At 32.1% G+C, this 11,764-nt stretch overlaps 1 long non-coding RNA gene across 1 annotated transcript in view; it reads right to left on the reverse strand.

The window, feature by feature from the left end:
- LOC104865134 overlaps positions 1-9,167 on the reverse strand; it is a 33,995-nt gene extending 24,828 nt beyond the window's left edge. The window contains exons 1-2 of the long non-coding RNA XR_781074.1: positions 9,122-9,167; positions 7,898-7,993 (exon numbers count right to left, since the gene is read on the reverse strand). This is a non-coding gene — a long non-coding RNA (uncharacterized LOC104865134). The remainder of the gene's footprint in view (positions 1-7,897; positions 7,994-9,121) is intronic.
- Positions 9,168-11,764: the final 2,597 nt, after the last annotated feature.

Here is an 11,764-nt window from a genome sequence, read left to right on the forward strand (position 1 = left end):
AAAAATTACAAGCAACATAGATGTTGGCACTGACTCTGTAGTCTAAATGTCCTTCTACAAATTAAGGTGTTTGTATCAAAGATTGCAGTTTTTTAATTTTTTCCATAAAATTCATGTATGTTACCAAATAAATGGAAGGAATAAGAATTTAAAGAGGAAAAAAATTTATTGTATTCCATTGTTATATGTGTTTCAACAATGGAACACTAGGCATTGAAGAGTTAACTGTTATCTGTTGTAGAGAATAATTTATTTTTTCTTCAGTGAATTAAAATGAAGCTTAATTTATGCATATATGTTTTATAAAATCTCTTCAAATTAAAGTTTATATAAGTTAGCTAAGAAAATTATTTTATGTATTTTGCCTATGAGTTGTGAAAGATAAATATTCTATTTTTTTCAAAGGAGAAAGACACAAGGGCAATCTGATGAGAATAAATTACATGTAATATTACTTCTTATGTCTCACTTCTCCCTCTGTATTTGAGGGCACAATATTCAACTGATCATAAAGTAAGATTTAAATCTTCTATTAGGCTAACATTGACAATCATCCTACTTTTTACTCAGAAGCAATTCTAATTTGACTTAAGATTTACAGAAATTATGTGACTAAATTGATGGTTTGTGAATCCCCTAACATCAGAAAAAGTAGCAAAGCTCTCTTTCTAATACAATAAAAGGTGATCAAATCCAATTTGTTTTATGAACAAAATTGTAGTCCCATGGGCACATATAGGCAAATTACTTAAATAGCCACAACAATGTGCTAATAGCATAATTTAACTACTCACCAAAAAAGAACCTGAAAATCATAAGTGAAAGATTTTTAGGCATTACAGTTTGCTCTTCTATTAATTTCCATATGTACATATAAAGCAAATTTAACTGTCAGGCTATAAGTAGAATGATTCAAAAGTAGCTAAAAATAAACTAATAAATGGGCAAACCTCCCCTTCATCCTAAAAAAGGAATGGCTGAGTGGATTTTATGTGACTAGTATTATGCTAGTTTCTAGGTTTGAAATATAATCAAGAATCGAGCCTTTATGTACAGAATCACATAGAATGTGCTTAAAAGAAAGTATTAAATTTTGAAAATATTTTGCTTAGGTGTAGGGATCCAATAAACTTCTCAAATAAGTAGATGTCAATTCAAAATTTTTGAAGATGAGTTATAGCCTAGTAACAAAGTAATGAAAAAAATTTTAGATAGAAATACTTTTAACCTGAAAAGTATAACACTGGATTTCACAAACCTATCCCTTACTTTCCCACTGAAAAATAATTTAGTGTAATAGTATCTGGCTGTGCATCTCAATACCTTTGCCAAGGGATACAGAAAACAACCTTTGTGTTTAACCACTTGATATGATGAAAGGCAAAATATGTGCACCTATACAAAAGTGTCAGATTGAGATTTACACCCACATTATGCTCTACCTAACAGATTTTGTGTATGTTTCTCTGAGCATCACAGAGACTATAATATACTCACACCACTCAAGGATTTGTTAACAATTTTTCTTTTGATTTTTCTGGTACAAGTAGTGCAGTTCAGTACAATGGCACATGAAAAAAAGATTTGCTAGTTTTCAAGGAGGTCAAAGGTGAATCATCAGGTTACTCAAGCTTGGATGATGAAGATGATCCAATATGGTAAAATGCATGTTTTCATAACAGAAGAGTGGTGTGGGTGGATGATGATGATAATGATGATGATGATGATGACGACTTTGAATTGGCTATGAAAGCCAACATTCCTGTGACAGTGAAATGGAAAAAGAATTGACTGATACAGACACAGGGAATGCAGACCTCCTTGATTCAGATGATGAAGAAAACAGAAATGTGAATACATATTTGACTGGTTGAAACATTGCAAAACGGTCACCCCACCATGGAATTATTCAATGTTAGAACCTAGTCCAAAAATATAGGAAGGGTCTTGGCAGGGGTGAAATGTATTGAATAGAATGCCAGCACTGCCGCTGAATGTTAGAAAATACCACAAGATCCTGCGAAGTACACAAAGGCTGAAAGACAAGTAAAACATTCTGTATGCTCCAATAGCCATATTCAAATATTTATTTATATTAATAAATGAACTGATGAACTAGCTGAACTGAGAGCATTCATTAACTGCTGTAATTAGCAGGGATTTCTCACGGTAATCACAGGAATGTAAAAGACTTAGGGAAAAGCAATAGGCCAAATATTTCATAAAAATGTATGCCCCTTTAGATGTGAAGACTTAATATGCTTTCAATTTAAAAACATATCATGTAACTTAGCCATCAGATCTTTATTCATATAGTAATAAACTAAATGATGTTGTGAACAGACTCATTGCTCCCATCTCTCAAATTAATTGTTATGTGACATTCAACAACTGGTTGACCAGTTTCCAACTGATGTTACATTTACTAATACAGCACAAGTTGACCAGTGTGGAAACTACACAAAAGTAAAGCAAAAATTCCAAATGAAATGTTGAAATTTCAAGAGAGAATTATATAACACAATCCTTGGATTTCAGAGAGATTTACATTGGCCTTGTATATGGCAAAGAAAAAAAATGACACTACTGATGTCTAACATTACACCATGGTGGAAATACTCATTAGGAAACCCTGATAAAACAGAACCTGAAATGGAAACATTCTACAACAAAACCAAAGGCAGAGTAATTATTATTGGTGAGTTATGCAGCATCAGTGATTTTACTTGAAACACAAACATTGGCCAATGACTGTGTTTTACTTGATCCTAAACATGTGTAGCACAAATAGTTTGATAGTTTAAAAAGAAAATACCTAGGGTAAAATACTATGGAGAAATTAAGTTAACGTGTTGAGGATAAGATGTAATTATCATCATTATCAGGATTAGAAATATAGTTTAACTAGAGTCATCATTGAAAAATTTAAAAACTAATCTAATGACACACTTGACCCAAAGGAAAAAGAAAAGCAAGAGAAACAGGAAGAACTCTGAGTCAGCATTTTTGTATGAAATTTCATATTTTCTCAAGCCTATATGCAAAAAGATTATGTAATATCAACATAAGTCATTTAGAATTATTTATAATTGGTGGCTACATATAACTGCATCTCTGTAAAGGCTGAAAAATTCCTCTGTTGAATAATCCAATTGTTGATTATGTCTTATTCTCACTATCAAAATAAGCTTATTTTATAACACCCAATTTGGTAGACAGCATGATAATGAATAATTGCAAACAACTGATAACTAGTGCTTTTGAAATAAAAGGGAAGGATGGCAAAATTTACTTAGATATTGAATTACTGTGCATTTACAATGTGTGACACCATGTGGTTAAAATTACATTTAAATTTCAAAATAAATCTGTATAGTCACCCAATTTTATAAGGTTTCTCCTTATAATAACTGTAGCCTTCATTCCTTGTAATTTTGTTTAATTTTGCTTTAATTTCAAGAACCAAATTTATCGGTTAAGTAATGATCTGGGGTGAAAGAACAATTGCATGAATATAGTGATACATGTGTATGTACGTATCTTAGATAAAGTAAGTATAGTAAATTAGAATTTGTTTTTGTTTTTTTGGTACCACAGATTGAACTCGGGTCTTTGCACTTGCAAGGCAGGTCACCAAACCCCTGAGCTAAATCCCCAGCCCAGAAAGAGATTATGAATAAAAGTTAAACTGACTTTATAGTTAAATCATTAGTGAAAAGGGACAACTATTTTTTAAAGTCACAATTATTTTAATAAAAGTGAAAAGTCTCTCCTGTCTCATGGAATTAATTAATTTAGCTTACAAAACAGCAAGTGTCACATCAGAAAGGGACATAGGCATTTAACCATGGATGCCTGCATGGCAAACAATAAACCACAATAAACAGAGGGAAGTGTTCAATGTGGTGCTGCCAGTATAAATATTCATAGGATGAAAGATACTAAAACCAGAGCACTAAACTCTTGCCACCACTTAAGTCTTTATATGTCTTCATTGCCTGAAAATTCACCCGCTGAAACATTCAGACACTGTCTGAAAAAGAAATGTGGTTTTGTCATGTCCACCCTCTGTCTTACCCATCACAACATATATTATCACATCATTTGCTTTATCAGTTCTTTGTCTTCTCTTCATTGTCTCATTTGAATACAAATGTCATATATTATGTGCCTATATTAAATTTCAACCTAAAAAAAAACAACTTAGTATATATTGGACCAGCAAGTAAATGAGACCTCTATGCTAGAGTTAAAGAGAGATGTGATGTCATTACACAAATTGCAATCCAGAGTTACTTATGGATAGGGCTTGTTTATTATTATTATCATTAGTCCTGATTTACTGACTCTGTAAAAGCATTCTAACACATTTATCACCCATAGGGAAGTGCCCTTGCTGATTAGAAAATAGCGGAAATATTGTATAAAGCTCATTCCACCAAATATTTAAAAGTATATATAAAATTTTATCTGTTCTGAAGAATTCTACAGAGTGTGGGATGAGGCTAACAGAATTGATATAAGGCTTGCTCACATGGAATCTTATATAAGTCAGACCCATACAAAAATCAAGATATAAGAAAAAAAATATTCCTCCTCTAAAAAAAATGGAATAGAACTGCACACATTTGCACCCATGTGTGCACACACACACACACACACACACACATAAAAACAGAAACTTTTGTGCATAGGAGGAAGAGAATTATTGATGGCTATGCTTATATTTTAAATCTAGGGACTGATTAAAAAATGTTGTATTAGAATTTATATATGAAAAATATAAAAGAACCCTAGGTGAAATGTGATGCCATAATGTGATGTAACTCTTTAACTACCACTAAAATAACTGGGCAATCTCAAAGAAAATTGATATAGACACGTTACTCTACCTAGTCTCTTAAGAGTAATATTATCCTTATGTGTATAAAACAGATACCTCTTCCACTAGGAATCACTTTTAACTGGTGATTAGTAACAAAGACAGTGGAATGAAAAATCTGAAGCTCCTGTTACAAACATACTCACTGAAGGGACTGAGGCAAGCAGGTATATAAAAGTTAAGATTTAAGCAGGACTTTAAGGATAATTTAGTCCACGCTCCTCATTTTAATAAGCGAAGACCCAAGAAGTTATTTAGTCCAAAGTTAGATGTTCAATGAATTTAAATTAATCAGGAAACACAGGAGCTAATAAAAGCCTTTGGTAATTTAGTATTAATTTCCAATGAATGTCTTCTTTATTCGAAATATTTCAACCTACACAAAAGTTCCTTCACTACCTTACCACCATATTCTTAAATACAAGAAACAGTAAATCAATTGTAATGAGGTACAAATGATCACAAATCATAAAGTAAGACTATAATTCCAGAATCAAGCCTCAATCCAGCTTAGTAGAATACATATGGGTCTGCTGAAAACATTTGACAATATGAACACATTTGTAGTATTTCATTTTATTTAGCCTAGAATTTTCCTAGCTCTGGCTCTCATTAAAGAAGGCATGTAGAGGGGCATCTGGAGAGTTCAATTCAAAAATGAAAAATATAATTCTCTTTGTCCACTAATTCGGTTTTCAGTGTTAGATCAAAGGAAGTTCCAATTATGAGTGTAAGGAGAATTCAGTAAATAACTACACTGCAGAATTTTTTTATTCTTTTTTAACACAAACTTCTCTATTAGCATAGAGGAAAGCATGGTCTTATCCCTTTGTTTTATACAATTTTATTTACCAGGCTTGCCAGGCTGCAGTAATGATTCCAGAAGCTGTATGAAAGACACCAAATTATTCCACAAAGGAATGGAACAATCATATGCTTTTTCCTTCTCATGCTTCTCCTTGCTGAAAGACACAAGACTTTCTCATTCAGACTTCCATGCCTTATTTTTTTGGAATTTCCCCTTTTCACCACTTGCATCTTCCACCTATTCCCAAGATTTGAAATACATCAGAATTTGACTGAAAATTGCCTCAATCTTCAGAGATGTATTTACACCATTAGGAAGTGATGCGCTTCAGTACAGAATCAAACATTGACTGATGAAATGTTTATCTAAATAATTACATTATACAAATGTATGTGCTTCCCCACAGCTGAAGCTCTTAGTGCAAGCTTGGAGAGAGCAAGAAGCTTGCTGCACGTTTGCTTGTAAGAAAAGTCAGGAAACACTCCGCAAAATTAATTTTAAGAGGTAGAAAGAAATGTTAGTTTCTGGCATTTGGCACTCCCGTATAATTTTACATGATTGAGCCCAGATGTTAAATAATCATAGTCTAAGTGTTAGGTTTGACTATCACCTGGACTGGTCATACACTCTATTTGCATTTTATGAAACACCTCTCAAGCTAAATGTTATTTTTTAATAATATTATTTAAAATTGATTGGAACAACACTTATTCCTGCAAAACCTGTAGAGTTCAGTGTGCTTTATTAATCACGGTAATGATTCTTTTAAAAATAGACAAAAGGGGAAACGATCTAAATCCTCATTGAAAGATGAATGGACAAATAAAATATGGTGTATACACACTGTGGAAAATTATCCAGTCTTAGAAAGAAATAAGATTCTGACCTGGGCTGCAATATGGATGAACATTGAAGACACCATACCAAGAAAAAAAAACACACTAGGCTCTACAGACAACTATTATATAGTTCCACTTCTAGGAGTTCTAGAATAGACAAACACATAGAGGTTGAAAATAGAATAGTGGTTGCCAGAAGATGAAGTAGAAGAGGGTATGTGAATAGTGTTTAATGGACATAAATTTTCAGTTTGGGGAGATGAGAAAATTCTTGTGATAAATGGTGATGATAGTTGCATGATAATATGAATGAATTTAACACCATTAAACTATACAGTTCAAAATGGTTAAAATAGTAATTGTAAGCTATGCATATTTCACCACATTAAAAGAATATTTATTGATTTGAAATGTTTTGTATTTTATAATTCGCTGATTCACATAACAGCCACAGTTAATGAACCTTTTAGCAAGATAGATATTATAAATTATTTGTGTTTTACAGATGAGGGAAATGAGATATATTGTAATAACCTGCATAAAACTTTAAGGGACATCAGAAACAAGATTCCAACATAGTTTTCAGATCCTTGATTTCTTCCGAGCATAAGAAACTGTGTCATAAATAATCTCATAAAGTTGAGGTTGGTCAGGTAACCAACCTATTTTTTCCCTGATTCCTCTTTCCATTAGGCCACAGTGTGTAATGACCAATTTCTTATACTTCATGCATTACCTCAAAGGTAGGATCCCTTCAAACCCACCCCACCACACTCAGTCCTTTGTTTTAATTCATTCACATTGACCGGGGATTTACCTCAGTGGCACCGCGCCTGCCTGGCAAGCACAAGGTCCTGAGTTCAAACCCCAATAACCACCCCTAGAAAAAAGAAAGAAAGAGAGAGAGAGAGATAAAGAAAGAAAGAAAGAAAGAAAGAAAGAAAGAAAGAAAGAAAGAAAGAAAGAAAGAAAGAAAAAGAAAGAAAAAAAAGAAAAGGTTTCTTAATTCATTCACATCTATTCTTTCAACAGAACTAATCCGGCTCTTTCCTAATCTTAAACTCAACCTAGTCTATGTTCCTCAAGCCTAATTGCTTTAGTCTCCTTCTGCCTGGACTAATCTAGCAAACTGGCTTCAATTAGGAATGATAAATAAAATAATAATATAGTTATTCATTCCAAAAAATGTCTTTTTCTTCCAAGACTTGCAAAAATTTGATCTAAAGAGTCAATTGGCCTGGGCATTTCCTATGTCAAGCCAATCTTCTCAAGGTGAGATGTTTTGAGCAAACAGCTGGCACCACCCTTCAGTTGAGTGACTCCATCCTACTAGATGTTAGGCCCAAAGTGAAGTTTACATACTGATACCTTCTTGGCCTTTGGTGATCTTCTTATTTCATTCGTTTTCTACTGAGAACCCATAATAACAAAGGAGACCAGTGCAGAATAAGGCATTCAAGAATCCTACAATCATAAGAGAGTACACATATGCATTAGAAATAAAATGAGAATTATGTCTAAGAAAGATGGATATAACTTATCACCAGTCATCAGAAAGGAGATGGATGATTGTTATATTATAAATCCAATAAGACTTTATAGAGTGATTCTCAGCAGTCTTATCCTGTAATCTCAAAATCATTTTCAGCTTATCTATAGCTAAACAAAGTAGTTTATATTAAAAATATATGTTTTTGCAAAATGAAATAATTTTTATTTTTAAAAATATATTTATTTTTTAAAGATGTATTAAAATTCAGAAAGAATATTTTATTTCATTTTTGCAGTTTCAGATATTAATTAAATAATTTATAGAAAACATATATATAACTATATTAAATTAAAATAGTAAATAAGGCAATGCCCTCTACTCATATATAACTTGCTTCCACATTTTTCAGTGAACAAAGAATACATGCATAGTTCTATGTCTATGTACATATAGATAATAGAGAATACAAATATATATTCATGAATGCATGAGCTATTTAAGTCTGTATACATATATTTAAATATATGACCAAATATACAAGTGGAAGCCTACTGTATAAAGGATCTTTAAGTTTGTTTTATTTTTAACAATATGTTTTAAGATGCGCTTCTATTGAAACATAATTTACACTAGTTTTAGAGGTCTACATAGCATCGGTTGTCTTAATTTCATGATTTGTATAACCATGAACATTTAACTTGCTTTCAGTCATTGTCTAGATTTAAATTAATGTCACAATGAGTATTCCCATACACATAATTTTTTCATGTATATAAAATATCTGTAAGCCTAATTTCTAAAAATAGAAATGGTACATGAAATATGTGTATATCTAAAGGTATTTGTTAGGTATTGCTACATTGCTCCAAAGAGGTTGCACCCATTTATATTCTCAGTAAGAGTATCTGAGATTATAATTTCCTCACCCTGGGTCCCTTCCTCTTTATATTTGTTAGCTTGTTTATCTAACACATTTTAGATGGCGTTTCAGTAATGGCTGATTTTGTATTTCTTTAGTCAGAAGAATATGGAGATGTAAGAAATACATTACTGAGCCATTTATGTTTCCTTTTCTGTAAAATATCTGATCAAATGTTTACCTATTTGCTCCAAGAGATAGGAGCATCTAGTCAAGGCAAGAAATTCACTAGAATCCTAACAAGCACCTTGTTAGAAGCTATCTCAGCTTGATAATGTATAATGAAGAATTCTGTACTGTTTAAGAATTCCAGGACTACACTTGTGGAATTTTGCCTCTACACATATATTAACCTAGCGATGACAATTCTCAGCATCATACGTGGCTCCAGGAAGAAGAAGGAAGTCTATGAGGAAGAGGGGAAAAGACATTGAAGAAGAGATTAACGAAGGATGAAAAAATATGAAAGAAAAAGCATAAAATAAAAATAACAAAAGATGGGAGAGATAAGGAAAGATGCACGGAGAAGTACAGCAAGAAAGAAGAAGAGTCGATCTGTGTCTGATCCAATTTCTGTATCACAGGAATAGTGTTGTTAATAGCATGAAAAATGGTTCTATGTAGAGTTTTTCTGAATTTTGATTTTCAGGCTATGAGTTGAAATACTGTGTGTTAGTGTATAATCAGCAAATACACCTTCTCTTCTCAGGTTAACATCTGTAAGTTTATAGTTTCTGGGATGTGTAATTGTCACTTTATTTTTCTTTGGCATACTCTTTATTTAAATTACTATGTAGTCACAATTTGGACCTCTTAAGGTAACACATTATAATATTTTAATAGATTCTTTCTATGTCCTTCTATTCCAATTGCTATGTGTCAGGTCAAAAAACAGCTCATATGTATTCCAACTGAGAACAAAGAGTGTACTAGGAAAACTCTACTTCATTATTATAATTACTATGTTACTATAATTTCAGAATTAAAGAAAGATCTTGTTCACTTTTATGTACCTTACAAAGCTTATCAAGTTTCATAAAACTCTGATCATTTTAATTGTTCACCCTTTATTCAATGCTTTTTTTCTAATTACTGCATTTATTATTTCTGTTTTATTAAGTACTAAGACAGAAGCAGAAGCAGCATGAGGTCCATGCTTTATCCACCTGTGCTTTGCAAAAACCCATGACTATTCCAAGAACAATGCACCTCTGAAAGAACAAAATTAACTGCTTATTAATCTGTAGCTGTAAGACAGAAAATAATTAGTGGCCTTGGGAAAGTAAAGATAATAAATTAAAACAGAAAAATTAATTGGCAGAAAGGAGTTGAAGAATTTTGAAAGTATTTATTTTGCAGAAATCAAGCAAGAAATTCAATTATACCTTCACTGTCAGGGGCAGAAAATACACCAATTTTTTTTGTGATAAAGTTGGTAAGATTTAGAAAATATTAAGCTATTTGGAGACTTCATTGAAGTAGCTGAGAAATAATAATTATAATAAATACAACAAGGGGAGTTGGTTTGCACAGTAAAATATTTTGTTATTTAGTTATCTTTTCATTATTATCTAAGTGCTGCACTTTATAGATGAAAAAAAGAACCTGCTGCTAAGTTCATATATCATTTAGTTGATTTAGTTGACTGCTCTGACTCTTGAATTATAAATGTTTTGGGCATTAACTTAAAAAGCTAAATGTTTTTTCCTATCTTCTTTTCAAACCAACATCCATTGGCTGATTATCACCATTCTTTATACCACAGAAAAGTCACCTAGCATTGCTGCAGTCTATGAACTTGGTCAAGTAGGTTATTCCTCTGTTAGAGTAGTGTTGTTTTTTTTCATTGAATTTATTGGTACTTTTTAAGTATGCAGTACAATTACATATAATCATTGGGATCTTGTACCTTTACATGACACATCTTGTTTCTCATTTTTCCCCCATACCCTGTCCTCCCTTCACCCCCTTGCCGATCCTCTATTTACAAAAACCTTGTTTCCATTTTTTTCCTTGTCTCATTTTTTTCCCTTAGAGTAGATTTTAGTATTCAGTATCAAAACAAAATTGTATTATCACGAATTTAATTGAAATAGGAAACCCAAGAGAAACCTTTGAAGAATATTTGATAGTTTATTGGTTAACCAGCATCCTCCTTTTCTTTACTAAATATGTACTGTGTGTATACTATGGTCTGGATAATTGTTCTAAAGATCTATGTGTTTAAGTCTGGATCCCTAGGAGGTTCTATTAGGATGTGGGGGAACCTTTAAGAAAGGCCTAATGGAAGGTCTATAGGTGACTGGAACCATATCCTCAAAGGCTCTGTGGGTGATTTAGTAGCCTTTTTGCTCTCTTTTACTTCTGACCAAGATGTGAGTAGTTTTACTCCTCCACGGACACCCTACTGTGCTGTCTCTGCTACAGGTTCAGAAACAATGGGGCCAACCAGTCATGGTCTGAAATCTCCAAAATAAGAGATGAGCCAAAATAAGCCTTTTCTCTTTATAAATTGATTATCATGTACATATGTTATAGTGATGGAAAGCTGACTAAGGGAATATTTTTTACTTAATATCAAGTTTTTGTTAAAATTTCATAGAAAATTATCTTTAATAAATAAGCCCTCTTTTCTAAATATATGATTTCCTTTTCATATAAAGCTGTTAAGCTCTTACATTATTACAAAAATATGCATGATTGATGTGTTATCTTAAAGGAAACTCATGACTATAATGACATTTGAACTTCATAAAGCCTTATTTGGGACACCTAATTTACAAAATACTTGTCAAAATTTTAAACAACTAATTTAGAAATCTAG

Source organism: Fukomys damarensis, unplaced genomic scaffold, assembly GCF_012274545.1.
Source record: "Fukomys damarensis isolate Sample0158 unplaced genomic scaffold, DMR_v1.0_HiC HiC_scaffold_32, whole genome shotgun sequence".
NCBI classification, from domain to species: Eukaryota; Metazoa; Chordata; class Mammalia; order Rodentia; family Bathyergidae; genus Fukomys; species Fukomys damarensis.